The 19,413-nt window shown below is 32.6% G+C and overlaps 1 long non-coding RNA gene across 1 annotated transcript; it reads right to left on the reverse strand.

Annotated features, from left to right (window-relative positions):
• Window positions 1–15,763: 15,763 nt before the first annotated feature.
• Window positions 15,764–17,348, reverse strand: LOC139430924 (uncharacterized). The gene is made up of 3 exons (XR_011641283.1): window positions 17,178–17,348; window positions 16,020–16,241; window positions 15,764–15,932 (listed from the first exon to the last, which is right to left on the reverse strand). It is a non-coding gene; the product is annotated as an uncharacterized lncRNA (long non-coding RNA).
• Between the last annotated feature and the right edge of the window lie 2,065 nt (window positions 17,349–19,413).

A 19,413-nucleotide genomic window follows, 5' to 3' on the forward strand; every position in this document is an offset into this window, starting at 1 on the left:
ATGATAAATGATATAAAAAATTGGAGGATAGACGAAGAAGAAAACTTGACGGACCATGAAAACATTTTCTTTGAGATACACAACAAAACGAGATCCGAACAAAAGGGCGAGGACAGAGAGACCGAATATAGATGGAGAAGATGCCCGGAAAGGATAAACGCCTTCAAAGAAGAAGTTAGAAAGAAATTTATATCCTGCGATACGATTACACCTGAAACATTGACAACTATCACTGCAGAAACATGCGATGAGATATATGGAAGAAAGAAGAGAGTTGGAATTAAACAAAGCCAAATCTATTGGTGGAATGAGAGAGTGAAGGAAGCGAGGGAAGAGGCAAATAGGTGCAGACGTATAACGATACGAGAAAATGCTAAACACGAAAATGATAACAGGAAGGAAAAAGCCAAGCTTGATTACATGGATGCTAAGAAGAACCTTAAAAGAGAAATCAAAAGATCCAAAAAAGAAGCATGGACAAAACTGTGCAATGAGATTGAGGAAGATGTATTTGGAGACGCATATAAGATCGATATGAAAAGGACAAAAAATCTACCGAGAGTTCTTTTGGAAAAGGGGGAGGTTGGCAAACTGATTGAAGAGCTATTCCCAAGCGGAAGTAGAGAAACGTGGGTAATGGAACAAGTAAATGAGACGCAGATGTGTGATAAACTTACTGTCGAAGAACTATATGTATTGTCAAGCAACATGAGTAACGGAAAAGCTTCCGGTTTGGCTAGAATAACAACTGAGATTGTTAAAGATGTTGCGACGGTGGGTGCAAAACAGATGGTTGCTATGTACAATAGACTGATAAAGGAAGACTGCTTCCCGGAAGAATGGAAGATTGGAAGGCTTGTGCTAATTAGTAAACCAGACAAAGAGAACGAGAGGAAGTACAGAACTCTGTGCCTCCTAAATAACTATGATTACTAAGGGAGTGCCACAGGGGTCGATTTTGGGACCACTTTTGTGGAATATCTTCTTTGATGAATTGTTACAATCTGTCAGAAAGACAGAAGAAACAGCTGGTTGCTTATGCTGATGACGTGGCGATAATCGTCACAGGCGGGAATATTGAAGAAGTTGAACAAACGGCACAGAAAACAGTCCGGATGATAGCTGAGAAGATGGAAGAAATGGGCTTGGAGGTCGCTCCTGAGAAAACTGAGGCTGTCCTACTAAAGAGTAGAAAGGCAAAAAAAGAAGATGGAGCTAGTGATTAAGGGATGTAAGATAAAAACCAAAAAAGAGTTGAAATATTTGGGGTAATTATCGGAAAGGACTTAAGATGACACCAACATATGCATTACGTAACGCAAAAAGCACAAAATACGATAAGAGCATAGATAGAACATAGAATAATGGGAAGCACATATGGACCTAGTGCCCAAAACAGGAAAATAATAGAAGCTGTGATATATTCGCAATTATTATATGCCTGTAGAGCGTGGAAGGACGCGGTTAAGGTTAAAAAGAATCTAATGCAACTGACAAAAATACAGAGAGGAATACTTATTAGAATAACAAGTGCATATAGGACCGTCTCAACAGAAGTACTGCAGGTTCTGGGGGATGCTATGCCCATGGGTCTGATGGTCGCAGAACGGACGGTGGCTGGCGACGAAACGCAAGATAAAAATGAAATAAAAAAATGAACATGGAAACATGGAATGACAGATGGAAGAAGGACACTGGGAAGGGCGCATGAACAAAGAAAATACTACCAAACATTGAATCTTGGTTAACAAGAAAACGGGGAAATGTTAATTATTTCGTAACCCAATTCATGTCGGGACATAGGTGCTATAAAGCCTATTTGTTCATTCATAAAAGAGCGGAAAACGAGGACTGCGTCTACTGTGGCGGGAGAGATGACGCGGGGCACACCTTTTTTCGGTGCCCCCGTTACGAAAGGGAGAGAGAGTTAGTAAATAGACAGCTTAATAAAGAAATAACACCAACAAACTGCATTGAGATAATGCTTGAGACCATAGAAAGGTGGAACATGATGGAAACCTTTATAAGAGATGTTATTAGTAACAAAGAGAGAGACGAAAGGGAACCCTGGTGAGTGATGGCGGATACTGGAAGAAGAAGAAGGGGGGGAGGTATATAGCCTCTCCCCCAACCCAGGTACGGTATATGATAAAATATCTTTAAAAAAAGAGTTTGAGAGGCCTCGTCATGGGGATGGAAGGAGAGGTATACAATTTTCGACCTTACGATGGACAGGAAAATAGGGGGGAGGTCTACTGCCTCCACTAAATAAAATAGTTAATTGAAACAAAATGATAATAAAGATAAATAATAAAACAAAAAATCGCAACTGACTAAATTTAATATAAATAAAATTGAAGATATAATTACCTTGATTTAATATAAGTGTGAGCGTGGGTGAACGTGATAGCAGAACGTGAGTTTTCGAATTATTGACACGTGTGATAAAAAGTATGATTGAAAAGTAAGTGAGTGAGAGTATTTTAAACTTGAAAACTCCAGGTTGGGCCGGCAACAAACAACCCGTGCGACGATAGCAACAAACTTTTACCCGTAATTTCCTATCTACTTTCTTAGCTAATATTTTCCTTATAATTAGGGATAGCTAAAAACTAAATGCACCACTTGAAAGCTTGAATCTTTCTCTATCTAAAACCGGGTTTTCGTCTGCCAATAAGTTGATATTAAGATCAATAAAAAATGAAGAACACCGCGCTGTACTTAAAATAGCTCAAAATTACCAAACCTCATGGCCTTGTGCAATTGTTATGAAACCGAATTTTAAAAAACTGTTATCACAGTCAGAAAGGGCACTCCTTCAGCTATCTTAATTCGGGTTTTCGTCGGTCAATATCTATCAGCGTCATGCTTAAATCACCCTTAATGTCCATCCCTACACGCAGAAACGTTTTTCTGCTCACAAGTACGTTTTTGGTTAAAAACTGCAAAATTCATACTTTTTAACGATTTTTAAACCTTGTTCGGGTCGATAACTTTCTTATATGACCAGGAGAAAACTCTAGAACCACATCTATCTTATCGAAAGAAAATTTCCTGCTCTTTCTAGTGGTGTATAACACGCGACGATCACGCGCTTGCACAAGCACATTTTTGGCCAAAAACTGCTAAATTCATACGTTTTAGCGATTTTTAAACCTTGTTCGGGTCGATAACTTTCTTATATGACCAGGAGAAAACTCTAGAACCATATCTATTTTAACGGAAATTTCCTGCTCTTTCTAGTGGTGTATCATGCGCCTGCACAAGTAAGTTTTTGGCCAAAAACTACTAATGTTACGGATTTTTCTGTTTCTAGTTAAGTCCCATTTGTGACTGTACAAGGAAACCCACCATTTATCGTATTGAAGATATTGGGAAAAAATTTGCTTTATTGTGGGCTGTGATAAAATGCTTAAATTGGTAATAACATTTGCATATTGGGGTAAACTTAACAAGTAACAAAACCAACCTTGGATAATTCGGACGTAAGATATACTGAGCGATACTTAGGTGATACAGTGGTGATGTGAGTACCAGGTATTAATACAGGTCTGGGTGGGTTTTATTGTATACGGACACATTTGAGTCAATATTACTTTTGTTTTGTCATTACAAGAAGTTTTGTCAGTCAAAAAGTCAGTGTATAACATTGCAGTTTTCTTTTAGAAAATTTTTTTTATAATTTATGAACATAATTCGCAAAAATATGGTTGACTGGTTTTGATAAGTAACAGTTTTGCTGGGTTACAGTCTCTGTGGATATATTGACCACACTTTTTACAGATTATATCTGCCTCTTTTTCTGCGCAATACAAGCAGTGTTCTTGAGTTTTATCATTATGTTTTTCAATTGTGTTTCGTATTTGCTTCCTATAGGATGTAGGATTTATGCTACAAAATGGGTTTTCAGATAGCAAGCATTCAACGTAATGGCATATGTAAACGCCACAATTGTAACTATCTTGTTGTTTGGGATAGTCTGAAATTTCTATTAATTTGTATTTGATGAATGGGTACGGACGTGATATTGGCTTCAGAATAGTTTCAAACAATGATAAATATTCAAGAGAAGTCTGCTTACTTAAACAATGCAGAGGATCGAGGACAAAAAACGTATGAGTATTTATATTGGCAACGGCTAAACGCCAATGGTTGTTGTTCACGTTTAATGGAAAAATTAAACATGAAACATGTGGTGCAGGTCGAACCGTTATTTCTCTTATCGATACAAGATGTTGACAGGGAAATATTTTAATATTATTGTTTTTATGTAACTGCACTAAAAAAATGAATAAGAATGAATACTCTAATGCTACCAAAATTTCAAACCTCTACGAATAATGGAACCTTAAAAAGTTCTAACGAACCTGTTACGTGACACAGCCTGTATATATATACTTTTTTATTTTTTTATTTATATATAAATATTTTTTACAATTATATTTGTTATATTTATTACATCCTTGCTTTTCACACTAACTCTGTGGGTTGGGTTAAGTGAGTGAATATGTATTTTACTTATGTAAAATACGTTTTCACTACTACTTTCTCACTAAAGCAATACATTTTTTAAATATTTGAAATTTTTATATTTCAAATAAAGACCAACGCTAGCAGCGCCTTCTGCGGTTTGAGGGAACACTACATACACGATTGTGTATACGGGGTTAACGTCCCCTGCTACTGCTATTTGTATCTAAAATTATTCTTTATAAGATAGCGTGGCCAGATCTTATATACAGTGTGTCCCAGGATAGATGTTACAAGAGGTATAATGACTTAAAAATTTTTGAATTTTATTTTAAGGCTAAGGAATTAAGCCCTGCTTGGTGTGGAGAGAATTTTAAGTATATTTTCATATTTGGAAAATCAACTCGGCCTTGATAGTGAAGCGAAAACTATTTTTAGTTCAGGTAAAGTAAGCTTTTTGTTCCTGATACGGCAAAATATCATTAAGAAAAGTTGTTCAGAATGAGAAATTATGGCACTATGCAAAATTTTACAAAGATCTACCTACAATGATAGAAGAATGAAGAATTGACATTGCTGATAGAAAGACAGGCACGTATTCTACAGCACGTGTAGCTGGTTAAATGTGTGAATGTTTAAATTTAATATTTCGAGAAAAGATTATATCTAGAAATGGTCCAATTACGTGGTCCCGATCTTACAATATTAGATTTCTTTCATGGGGTCGCCTTAAACAACTAGTTTTCGCTCAACCAATACAGAACAATCGAAAAATATTAAAAGAACGGATAACAAATGTTATACGACAAATACGCATCGAAGAAATTCAGAACAACTTTAGAGAAATTAGGCATCGTATAGAAAAGTGTGCAACAAAATGTGGATGTTATGTTGAATAAACGACAGTTAAGTTTACGTTCGATTTTCTATAAATAAAATAAAATTATACAATATTTATGTTATTTAAACTAAAATGTGATGGTTCAATTAAAGTAGATAGATCCTTCTGAAATTTTGCATAGGACTATAATTTCACATTTTGAACAACTTTTCTTAATAAAATTTTTCAGTATCATGAACAAAAAGGTTACGTTATCTGAACTAAAAATAGTTTTCGCTTTACTATCAAGGCCGAGTTGATTTTCAAAATATGAAAATATACTTAAAATTCTCTCAACACCAAGCAGGGCTTAATTCCTCAGCCTTAAAATAAAATTCAAAAATTTTTAAGTCATTATACCTCTTGTAGCATCTATCCTGGGACAGACTGTATATATGTATATATACACAAAAAATATATATATATATACAAAATAAATATACATATATATACACAACAAAAAAAAATATATATACACAAAAATTATATACACAAAAAAAATATTAAACTTAAAACTAATCATTACAAATATACATAAAAACTTATATGCAATTATATATACAATAGTGTATTTTTTTTCTTGATGCCTGTCTCTTCAGGCATTTCAAGGCACCAATTTTTTTAATCTTATCATTGATTAATGCAGGTCTCGACTCTTTTCCATTTAATATACTATTTACATTTTTTAACCACATCACCAAGTGATATTTTCCAAAATTCTGACAAATATGTCAAATAATTTGTGTTTTTCACACATAAACTGTGTTACAATGTTCAACTTGTTTAGTTGAAGTATCGAAAACTTTTGTATTCCAGGTTTAGTGCAATTAGCAACTAAAACTTGATGGATCACAGCTACGGAAGCTCCAAATAACTTGATGAGTGTTGTATTGGGTTGCAACAAGCTATCCCGACAATACGTCCTCGCTTCCAATAGCTCGTGATCAGCTAGCACCACCTCCGACAATAGGTCTTTTTTGCAAACCTTGCAATCCATCCTTTTCAGCATTTTTTTCGCCATGGTGCTAACAATATATGCGTGCTGAAGGGCAGCCAATGGGGTTGGTACAGTTCTTCGTGGGTATTCGCCCGTATCTTCAATGTCCACTCTTCTTTCTATGTTATCTGACGACAACAAGCGCTGTAAACTATCCAACACAGTATCACAATTATCCAATTCACAATTTGCTCCTGGCGATTGTGCGGAGGAATAATTGTTGATCACTAATGTTTTAAAGCTGTGGCGAAAGGATGCAGGTGTTGGATGTGTGTTTTGAACACCATGCATCCTAACATTCCCAAAGAAATTTTCGAGAGGGTCCTGATTAAAATTTCTTGGGACAAGATGTTGCATCCCACAGGCTTTCACCTTTTTCCACAGCGCTTCAAACCCTTCAATAGTTACTAACCAATTTCTACCGATTGGGGGAACCAAAAATCTATTGTCGGCTTTTTTAAAGAAAATACTTTTCAAGATAACCTTCGCTTCCATCCAAAACTCGAATTGCTTCTCATTTTGAGCGGAAACTGTTGATCCATTAACTGAATCGAACAGTTTATCGGCAAATAAAATAAACTTTGATGTCCCCTCCGCTTCCGGTGGCATCTTGTCAGGTGCTCAAAGAAAATAAATATTAAATTAATTATTATTGAAATAGGAACAAAAATGTTAAATTAATAATAAAGTAAGAAATAATTACCATTTCTGGCTATCCATCCCATAATGGCACCAACACGGCGTGATAAAACTTGTGCCGCAAGTTTCACAGACATTTTTTTTCTGTGGTGGGGAAAAATATGTTCTGTTGTTAAATTGTTTAACATTCTGGTATCATGATCCCCTTCATCCACTTCATATAATTTGATAATATGTTTGTACGATGCCGTGTACTTCACACCACCACTTTCAAACATGACATCGTACTTCATCAAATTATTCCTCAGTCCCTTTAAGAGATGAGGGGGATCGTACAAGATGACTATGTCCTGATCATCAACCATATAACCAGAACCTGCATATTCCTTCGATAGCCGTAAAAATGTGGCACGTGTTTCTTCGGTCAACATTTTTAGAGCCATGCTGTTTGTCGAGAGCTTATCACAAACAGTGGCTATGATCTTCAACCTATACTATTGCATATTACAATAATCTCTCTTATGTTGTCTCGTAGGACAGTGGCTGACATGCCATATTCGGTGAAATAAAATGCGATGGACTGTTTCCATTTCTTCGTAATGCCTCTCACCATGAATACCATGGCATGGTCCGCAAATTGAGGAGATCGTCCCCGGCCGCAATCCACCCAACAAAATATTTGCAAAATATATTTGCCAATTGGAACCTGACTCAACAAATTCATGAGCGTCCTCCTACTCGGCAAAGCAAACATCGTTCGCAGTAAGCGGTATGCTCTTGGGCTGCTTTTGAATATTGTTAACCCAAATTTTTTTTTTTTTTTTTTTTGCGATAGTTTTTTCAATGCTCATCGTTAGGTAGTAAATTAATAAGTAAAAAAAGAAAAAATTTTTAACGATGAATAATGTTTATTATTTAAATTCGGTGTGACAATGTTTCGATTGCCTAGCAATCTTCGACGGGCACGACTAAAAGTACAAATATATGGTTAATATTTAAAATTATACAGATAATTATGTTTATAAATACCCTCAAAAGGATGAAAAATACAATATAACATTATAACAAAAGACAAATGGCGACAGCGAAACATAGAATCGGAAGAAAACAGGTACTCACACCGCTCATAAATTTTGGCAGACTGAATAAATGTTCAAAAAAGAGTAGCGCGTGCGCGTTTAAACAGGTGGAGGTGGTAAAGTTACTCTAAAGCAATTGACTAAAATGTTAAATTTGATTGACGTATTTAAGAAAAAATCTGTTGTTGTTGATGTCTGTAAGATCATTTAGAAGAAGGTCGCTATATATGTTGTTATATTTATGTATGAACATTTCCTCTAGAAGATTTAGTTCTTTAGACTTTTTAACCTTTTTTAGTAAAATTATTTCGTTGTCAATCTTATGTTTAGTGTCTTGTATATGTTTATATATTGCAGAATTTTCTCTTGATATATGTTCTTTCGTTCTGGTTTTTAAATTACGGCCGGTCTGTCCTATATAGAAAGATTCACAATCAGTGCAATTGATTCTGTATACGCCGCTCAATTCATCTTTAATGAACTTATGTTTGTTGTTTAAAATGTATGTGCTTATCTTATTGTTTGACGTATATGCGGGGATAATGTTAAATTTATTCAGATTTTGTTTAAGTTTATATTGAATTGTAGGTATGAAAGGGACCGACAAATATCTGAACTTCTTTGTGTAATGTGGGAAGATGAGTTTGTTAATGTGGGATGCATGAGTTTTGTTGTAAATCGTTTGTATGTCTGAGATATTTTATTTATTGTTCAAACGCATCTTTATGATTATTCCCATTTCGTTATTATAGTCATTTTCGTGTAAGGGAACATTAAATATTCTATTAAATAGAAATCTAAATGATGCTTCTTTGTGTTGTAAGCAGTTATAAGAGTGTTTCGGAATTATGGTGTCAGTAGCAGTTGGTTTTCTGTAGATCTTATAAGATATAGAATCATCAACATTATCTCTCTTGATGGTCAAGTCAAGGAAATTTAGTTTACAGTCGTGTTCGATTTCTATTGTGAATTCCAAGTTTGATATGTTATTAAAAATGTTGGTAAGGGCTAGTAACTTGGCGTTGTTACCCTTATATAAGATGATAATGTCATCTACGTATCGGCCATAGAATATTATGTCTGACACAAAAAGGCTATATCTATCTGAAAAGAGCATCTCTTCGAAGTGCTTAATATAGATGTCGGATAGAATTCCCGAAATTGGGGAACCCATAGGCAATCCATTTTTCATTTGATAAAAGTTCTTTTCAAAAATGAAAAAGTTTTGATCACAAACCACTTCCAGAATATTTATAAAGTTGTTGATTTCAATTATGTTAAGATTTAGTTCCATATATTTGTACTTTTAGTCGTGCCCGTCGAAGATTGCTAGGCAATCGAAACATTGTCGCACCGAATTTAAATAATAAACATTATCCAAATATTTTGTTTTGCAACGTAAAGCGTTGCCCTTGCTTCTTTTTCGGTTGCTCTCGTAATTGACTCACAATAAAGTTGAATGTTGGGGCATTCACTGTTTTTTTTAATACATTTTCGGCAATTTCTAATTTTTTTGTTTTCGTCAATATCGATTTATCCAATTTTTTTTATATCTGCCTGCTGTCCGCTTATACTTGACCGCCAGCTTGTGCACCCTCCTTGTCTCCATACTTAAATGAGCAGTTCTTATGCTGACCGGTTTTAAAAGGCAATCTAAACAGAAATGAAAGATTCACCATCAGTTTTTAATAATTTTAATTTTATACATATACTAGTAAAATTACATCATCTCAGTTATAAGTAAAATATGATGTAAGTAAAAGTAAAAACTTTTTGAGAAACACTAAAATGTTTAATTCAATTCAAGCAAACATGTTTCGAAACAAGAAACAAATTAACAAATGTTAACCGGACGTATTACTAACGGTAAGGAGAAATCGGAATTTGAAAAGGAACTTACTTAGAATATTATACAAAATAATGGAAAAATATTTTGTTAGTAGGTGGGGTTTAGGAATGGATTTAAATTTCTTTCAACTTAATTTACATATAAAAAATTATTTTAACAAAATCAAAATATTCAATATTTAGTTAAATCTTGGAAGGTAACATATGATACGGGTGAGGCGTAAAAAACGTTACATCAGTACACGTACGGAATACAAAATAAGGAAAAAATTTTTGAAGTAATCAGTTACATTTGTGGTAAATTTGATATCAATTGTCGCTGAACAAAATTCATAACGCAGCGCTAGCATACTATTCTTTTAACAGATTTTGTGTTTTAAGCTTTATTACATTTACGGCTGCTTTACTTATAGCTACTTAAAAGTATAGGGAGTTTAAGCACGATATCAAAATTTATACAATGCGTTCAAACAAAACTTCAAGAATTTTTCTGCTGTATAGAAGGAAAAGAAACGAGGTTACCGTTTACAAGACAGTGCCAAACACCTAATTAAATTGGAGAATTCTTACATTCAGATATTTGTGGACCAATTAATCCAATAACCAAATAAGGTTATAAATATATTCAGATAATTTTGGATGATTATTCACATTTTGGAATGGTCTGTTTATTAAAAAATAAAAATGAGGCAGAACAGAACTCGATTAATGTCATAAAATTATGTAATAAACGTAAAATGTACGTCCTAAAATTCACAAAACGAATTAGAATGGAAAATGGAGGAGAATTTCTAAATTTAAAATTTAAACAATATTGTGAGAACAAAGGAATGGACAGACAATATACTGTCCCATACAGTACAATGTACGAATTGAACAGATCACTAACAGTTTGTAACAATGGAATTACACAAGCAACAATTTGGTACGGTAATAACGACTTAAAGAAATTAAAAGTATTTGACAGTAAAGTGTGGTATACTATACGGGACGTTATAGAATATGGTATCCACAAGAACATAAGATAATAATATCAAAAGATATAATATGTAATGAAAAGAGTATGAAACATGAAGACCACCTAGAAGAGAATCAATCAGAGAAGAATATAGAGAGTCAAGAAGAAAATAAGATAGATGGAATAATAGAAGATGATGAAGGATGTGAATTGAAAAATAATGGGAGAAAAATAAAGAAACCAGAATATTTGAACGAATATGAATTGTACACAGCTTATTGTATGTACGTAAATAACAAAGAACCTGATAGTTTTGACACAGCAATCAAGGACGAAGAATGGAAAAAGGCTATAAACAAGGAAATAAACTTTTTAGAAAAATTACAAACGTGGCAAGAAGCAATGCTACCAGATGAAAAGAAAGCGATAGGAATTAAATGGGCGTTTAAAATAAAAGAGGATGATTCGAGAAAGGCAAGACTGGTAGCTAAAGGTTTTGAATTACAAGAAAACTATGTATTAAGTACGCACCAGTCGCAATAAGAATAAGTACATACAGTACAAAAAGGTTGGAATATTAAAATTGAATATTCCCTCAGGTTTTTTAAATGGCGACTTGGACAGTGAAATTTATATTAAAAAATCAGAAGGTTGTAAAGCTGGAACAAACCATCTAAAATTGAAAAGAACGTTATGCGGGTTAAAGGAATCTCGTTGAGTTTGGAACAAAACATTGAATGAATTCGCTTTGAGAAATAATTTATTGAGATCAGTACATGACTGTTGTTTATATTACAATGAAAAAGTTTGGTTCATAGTATATGTGAATGATCTAAAAATAAGAGGAGAAGCAGATCAAATGGAGAACCTAATAACTTTATTAGGATTTACAGACTTTGTTTGGGCAGCTGACAGGAAAGACAGGCGAAGTATTAGTGGGGGGGTATTATATTTTAGAGAAGAAACGTAGTTCAGTGGTTTTCGAAAAAGCAAAGAAGTGTGGCGTTGTCAAAAGCGGAGCCGGAGCATTTGGCGGCGGTATCAACAATACAAGAAATAATAAACATTAAAGGAGTGTTAAGTGACTTTGGAGACATTCGGAAATTCAAAAAGGTCAAAGTATATAGACATTCGCTATCACTTTATTAAAGACGTGATTCATTATAAAACAGTTAGTATAGAATATGTTATGAGTTCAAATAATGTTGCGGATATATTCACAAAGCCGGTAATCGGAAATTTATTTGTTAAATTAAGAAATAATAGATTGAGCGATCTCAAGTTTGAGGAAACTTATAATCGAGGGAGTGTGTCAAATATGTACCGCTAGGGCCATCTATCTATCTGTCTGTAAGTAAGTAAGAGATAAGATAGAAGAGGTGTGGTTTTGTAAAAGGCAGATAAATAGTAATAAGTTTGGCGATAATTGATTCAATGTTCATCGTGGGTTGTAAGTGACAAATAAAGAGTCCTTGCGAACGATGAAAAAATTTATTTTGTTATTACAAGATCAGTGCAACATGTTTCGAGATTCAAAATCTCTTCATCAGGCACGACTAGAAACATAAACTTAAAGCAAGATCATTGTTATACATAAATTTAATTTTGTTTAGTTACCGTCAATTCTTTACGGAGCATAAAATTGATCATTTGACAAACAAGGTAAAATTTGGAAGCGATTGGAAGAAACAAGGCAAGAAACAAGGGCAACTTAGTTTAGTTAAAAATATACAAAAACAAAGTAAAGACACGTGTTATGTTAAAGAAATCGAGAAAAATGGCCACTTACTTTTCATCGTTAAAAAACTGGTTTTTATAGAAATTGAAATTAATTGAACTGCTTAAAATCTGAAAGGGGAAAATTTATTTAGTAAAATTGAAAAAATTAATTAAGAGTTGCATAAACTTACAAGAAGAAATTTTATAAAATTATCGAGAAATTAAACTTTTATTCTTAGGAGTCCATCTGCGACGTGATGAAACTTGCGCCGGAAAAGTAAAATGGAAATGGAGGGGAGAGGTTAAATTTTAAATGAATTTTAAAAATTGGCGGGTATTATTGAGTTCTGTTGTGTCATTTAGAAGTTTGTTATTGTGATTGTTTAAATTAATATGCAACTCTTCAAGAAGGTCCATTTCTCTCGATTTCCCCACATTTAAAAGTAATTTAACATTATTAAATTCTATTTCATGTTTATGTTCATTGATATGTTTATAAACTGCAGAAGAGGGTTGGGTTGGGTTGGGTGCTTAGGTGTTCTTTAAAACGTTTTTTAATGCTGCGTCCAGTCTGACCAATATAAATTTTATCGCAATCTGGACATTTGACTTCATAAATACCACTCAGCTCCTCTTTGTTAAATTGATGTTTATTATTAAAAAGATGTTTGTGAATTTTGTTTTGAAAGACAAAGGCCAAATTTCAATAAATTTTGTTTAACGCGGTTAACAATAGATGGGTGGTAAGGTAAGGCTATATATTTGGTTTTGGACTTAATGTGAGGATAGATTAATTTAGTAATTTGTGAGTTCTGCACTTTATAGTAAATGTTTTGTAAATCTTTTATAGAAAAACCATTATTGAGTCCTATTTTATAATCTTTTTTATTTCAAGGTTGAGATTATCATTATTTAAAGGAACGTTATAAATTCTATTGAAAAAGAAGCGAAAACTGGCAAATTTATGTTGATCACGAGAATAGGAACTTTTTGGTATTATACAATATCAAAACACGTGTCTATACTGTGGTAGTGGGTTTTCTAAAAAATATTGAAGTTGATAATATTTTCTTCAATGTTTCTAGAAATCTCCAAATCTAGGAAATTAATTTTATAATTATTTTCTTTTTCGAGGGTGAATTCTAAATTGCAAATGTTGTTTACCAGATTGAAAAGACCACCTATAGTCGAGCCGTCGAATTTGTGCAGTGATAAATCACCGTGACAAGTAGGTAAATTTCTTACATAGTCGGTCGCCCTGTCCGGATTCGTCAAAACAAGTGACCACACCCCTTCTGGGGGTAGCGCACTGAGCGCGTTACTGGAGACAAAAAATAATAAAAGCCGCCGACGCACTGTGAACGGTATTCACAACTTCTTATCTGACTGTAAAGGAAGGTTTATTCTCGTATAGTGTAGCTGCGCCTTATAGACCCTGGTGGGAGTAGGCGGTTACATAACGAAGGAACCGACTACCCCTTTTTTTGTAAGTACCTGTCACGGTGATTTACCACTGCACAAATTCGACGGCTCGACTATAGTTTAGCATGACTTTCTTCATAGACAACAAGAATATCATCCACGTATCTGGCATAAAAAGCAATATCCTTATTGAAAAAATGGTTTTTATCTGACAATAGTTCTTTTTTAAATTCATTAACATAGATATCTGAAAGAATACCCGAAATAGGTGAGCCCATAGACAAACCGTCTTTCATTTTGTAAAATTTATTGTTAAAGATAAAAAAGTTCTGACTACATACAACCTCCAAAAGACCAATGAAACTATTTAAGTTTTTAATTTTGAAGTTCTTTAGTTTATTTATTAGATCAGTACAATTTTTGATTGTGTGTGTGAAGTTGTTGTGAAAATGTTTATAAAGGAAGTTTTATTAGTTGTGAAATGTTATTGGTTGGAGTGTTATGATTACTAATAATTGGTCTTATGCTTTATTCGGGTTTATGTAATTTAATTAGACTTTTTAAGGAAGCAATCCCAGTCATTGCTTCATTTCTAAAGCGTTATATGAATTAATGTTGAATTTAGACAAATAGGTTGAATTTTCTCTTTAGTTTATTACTAAAGGTATTGGTGGGATTATTTTTGATTTCGATGATGTTGTTGTCCATGAAGAAGTCTAAAGTTTTTATTGAAGAAGTCATTTTATCTAAAATGATCGTGCCCGCACCCTTGTCTCCTATTGTTATAATTAAATTGTTGTTTTTAACTTTTTCTTTAAATTTTTTGATATGATTAAGAATAGCTGAATGGTTTACATTTAAAGAATTAGGAGTTTTATAGACATCTCCAATCAATTGATGGTTTCTAAATTTGTTTTATATTAGGATTATTAATGAGTTGAGATTCTAATTTTATTGCGACCTCGATAGGTTTAATTTTATTAGGGAGTGCAAATTTGTGTCCAAGATTTAGTATATCCATATCTTTCTCATCAAAGGTGCAATTACTAAGATTAGTGTAACGTGGGGCGAAACTCATGTTATCCATATCAGTCAATTTTATGGACAACATAGGTTTGGCTACCAACTAATTAGTTCCTCAAAAAATCTTTTTATTAATAACATTTTTAATTTTATTATAGCCGGAAACAAAATTTGGGTTGGGGTAGTTTAAATTGAATCGATTAAGCTGGGTTGAATTGGGTTGCATTAATTATGTAAATCAACAAATAGATTTCCGTGAGTTCCTACTAATTCATTCCTCAATAAATCTTTTTATTAAAAACATTTCTAATTTTGTTATAGCCAGGCAAGAACGCATCCGGAAACTAATGCACCAAACTAAGCACAGCAAGTAGAAGAACTAAAAAATGAAGTGAATACGACGCTTCAACACAAACTGAGGAGCTTCCGTTTTCAGCTAAACATTCTCTGAGCAGTACAACGGAAGAAAATTCTGTTATAAGGTAAGTAAATTTATTAAAATATAACATTTTTAGGCTTATATCTGAATAAATAACGTAAGATTTCTGTTAGTTAAACCGAAGTCGCCTTCTCTGGAGAGAGAAAACATCGCCTCCACGTTCCTCTATTTCTAAAATATCTGCAGAGAGAATCATGAATGAGGAGAAATCTGATCAACGAAAGAGACCAACGAACAGATATAGCTTGGCAAATCTGTATGGACAGACGAACAAAAGACTTACCAGTACTTTGAGATTCCACGGTTATTGACTGGATATAAGGTCAATGTTGAAAGTCATACATTTATGACCAGATCAGGTGAGTCTTCGCTGGATCCAGTTTTATGTCGCATAACGTAGTCACATCTTCATTTTCTATATCATTTTCAGATTATCTTCATAACAAGATCAGGCGAGTCTATTAATTAAATAAAAAAATCTAAATTAAGGAACCAAAAAAGAAACATAATTAAAACAAAATTTTAATTTATTTGGATAAATTTACCTCGTGATATAATCGTTGCAGTTTTTCATGAAGCATCGTTTTCATTCCCATAATTACTTGAACCATCACATTATGGCTTGATCTTTCGATACTAAAGGTGTCAACCGATTCGTAACCTGTTGGTGATGAATAGATTGCCATTTTTGATGGTTGTAATCTCTGTGCATAAGGTTTCAGTTTTAGAGGAGTTTAGAAGACAATAATCTTGAAGCTCTATCGGTCCTTAAAAGATTATATTAATTTATAAATCAATTTATTAATGAAAAAATAATAGTAATTAGAGTTTAAATTTAAATCGTTTGCGATTTGGTCTTAGTTCTAGTGTTAGAGTTCGCTCTAGTTTTAGTTGTTATTCAACGCTAGATTGTGTACATTTTTATTGAAGTAAAAGTAGAACTAACACTAGACTTAGAACTAGAACCATTCTGGTTTAGCCGTTTAAAGAGACTTATGGCTAAACCCGAATGATTCTAGTCTAGGTCTAGGGCTAGTTCTTGTTTTAATTCAACAAAAATGTATCAATTTTCTTGAATCTTTATTCAAATCATATCTTACTAATAATTAAATAATATTATGTTTATACTTATATGACAAATTATGGTTAAAAATTAAACGCCACTACTTAAAACACGTTGAAGTTATTACGTCTTACAATAAAATGCAACGAACCACGTTGAAGTTTAGGAACAGGTTTTTTTTTGGTTTAAACGAGAACTTGAACGCATATGTGAAATGAAAGCTTGGGAAAATAACAAGGTTTTGTAAAAAATTGAAATATTGAATTTTAAATTTAAAAATAGTATTTGTGAAAATTGGAAAAAAAGTAAACTCGAAAGAAAAATTCTGTAGAAAAGAAAATCAAAGAAGAATTAATTCTAAAATGAATTACGAAAATTAAACTACGCGCTACAACTAATCTTGTTGTTTTCAAGCCTCTAAAGATCCTCTGACAGGAACAGGATGCTCAATATAGAGATTTTAGGTTCCAAAAGTTTAGAACCAACACAACTTTCCAAGCTTTTCACAAAAAAAAAGTTTACTCACTGTCAAACATAAAAGGAGAAAAGGAAAAGAAAAGGTCTGTAGAAACAAAAGGAAAAAATAAATAAAGAGCTTTTAAACAAATGATATATAATCAACTCTCAAAAGAAATCTTACCTCAGGAGGTCGAAGCCGAACACCAGACCAAATTAAATCGTAAAGAAATCGGAAAACATTACACAATACGCAATCAGCGATAGTTTTAAAATCACAACAAACAAAATTACGTCGTGACGAATCCCAAATACCAACCACAATGTTGAATCAAATCCTCACTTCACCAGCGTAATTAATCTTTCGATGTCTGATGTTAAATTGAAAAAGAGCGAATTCGGCGACAAAACCGAAAACTGGCTCAAAAAAGAAAGACCTGCGCAATAAAATTCAATCGTAAAACGAAAGATGAACTTTCCCCAAAAACTTGTACAAAATTTATTTAGAAATTGTTGAAAACTGAAAATTAAGAAAAAACGATTAATTCGAACATATAACAAATAAAATTTGAGCCAAAATGACGATGACCTCTATAGGAGAGTAGGAGGACTGAGGAATATTATTACAAAAGGAAGCGCAGTTTTCGTCCCTGTATGTATAATTTGTTATAAATATGAAAAATAAAATAAAATTTTAAAAAATCGTACCTCAAGAACCAATTGAGATATAATAATAAAATAAAGAACACTTTAAAACAAATTTTATGAATCAATGTGCCACAAATAATTCTTTATTTTCCAGTTTGATTGGTTAAAGTATCAACTTTTATACAAAAGTTGTTTAATATTGTATTTTCCATAATAAGACTGCATTCAATTGTTTTTAATTCAGAAAACAAATGAGTAACGAATAATACTTCAATTTTTTTAAATGGCAAATTACCCTTTCGTTAGGGTCATTTGATACAGATTTTTTTTCTCTTTGCGATAACGTAAAATTTTAGAACCCTTATATCAGAAAATGTAAAAATTGATTATTAAAAAAATTTGACTAATAACATCGTATAATAATAACATAACATAACAACGAGATACCCGACGAGTCCTAGAATTATGATTACTATTATTTTTATATGCTTAGTTATATTTTTTTTTGTTTGTTTCAATTTACGTTTATTTATTTTTTAATTCAGTCTGTACGAAACTATTGTAGTTAAAGCAACAAGAAATAAAACTTTTTTAAAAACGGTATCCGAATCTTATTGTTTATAATTCACTCACACACGCGAAGGAAGAGAAGAAATTTCTATTCTTTAATTTACTAGGGACACACTCCGCTACCTTTTTTTATGATTGTATACTATATTGTAAATAATTATTGTTAAGATAACTATAACTATAAGTTGTTTTGTATCATGTCTTTAATTCCTTGTATATACTTTTGTAAACCTGTTTTGTAAATTTGTATAAAAGTGTGCTTGTCTAAAAATAAATCTTTTTGTCGTCCAGTCTTCGCGAAGTGTATTATTTTTCCAACCAAATCGAGAGACTTGATTAAAATATTAAGTAACACTGTAATTATTAATTCATTATTCTGAAAGTAGTAGAATAAACGTAACGTTATAAACAATGATGTTTTAAGTAACTGATGGCTGTAACAAATTTACTGACAAAATACACGTTATCTTTAGCAATCAAAATATTATTAATAGCAATATCTTAATAAAACAGTTCTTATGTGGTATACCTTGCACGTTAAGAGAGGAATTTCTGCCAAAAAACTATAACGACAAAATTTTGAATCAAATAAAATCACGTACACAAGGACAAAATGAATCAATTGGATTGTATGTGGCTTATATGAAAAATTTATTTAATAGATTAACATCTCCCGTAGATGAACAAGTGAAATCGAAAATTTTAAGAATGAATATTTTGCCTTATTATCAGAAACAACTTGTTTTGCTTGAAATAGATTCTATTGATAGTCTAATAGAGCTTTGTAGAAAACTAGAAAATGAAATATATTTAGAACTTAACTTTATTCCACCTACTATTGACAAAAATGTTGTTGAACCAGATTTAGCGTACGGGGGAACTGTTGGACAAATTAGTAATATCCAAATGAGTAGACCACAAGTTAATTTTTCTGATGTTACAACATACCCAATAAGAAAAAATAATAATAGAGACAACAGAGACAGCCAAGATTATAGTAGTAATAGAGAAAGAAGTAATAGTAGAACAAGAACTAATTTAAGACAAATGATAGGCGGGATTCTTATGGGGAAAGCAACAGAACTAGGGAAAGATCTAATGATAGATTTCAATTTGAAAATAGACATTCTTATCAAAATGAAAGAAAAAGCAGATTTACGGAATTCGGAAATAATAGACAAGGAAATAGATACAGCAGTTCT

Source organism: Onthophagus taurus, chromosome 8 (assembly GCF_036711975.1).
Source record: "Onthophagus taurus isolate NC chromosome 8, IU_Otau_3.0, whole genome shotgun sequence".
NCBI lineage: Eukaryota > Metazoa > Arthropoda > Insecta > Coleoptera > Scarabaeidae > Onthophagus > Onthophagus taurus.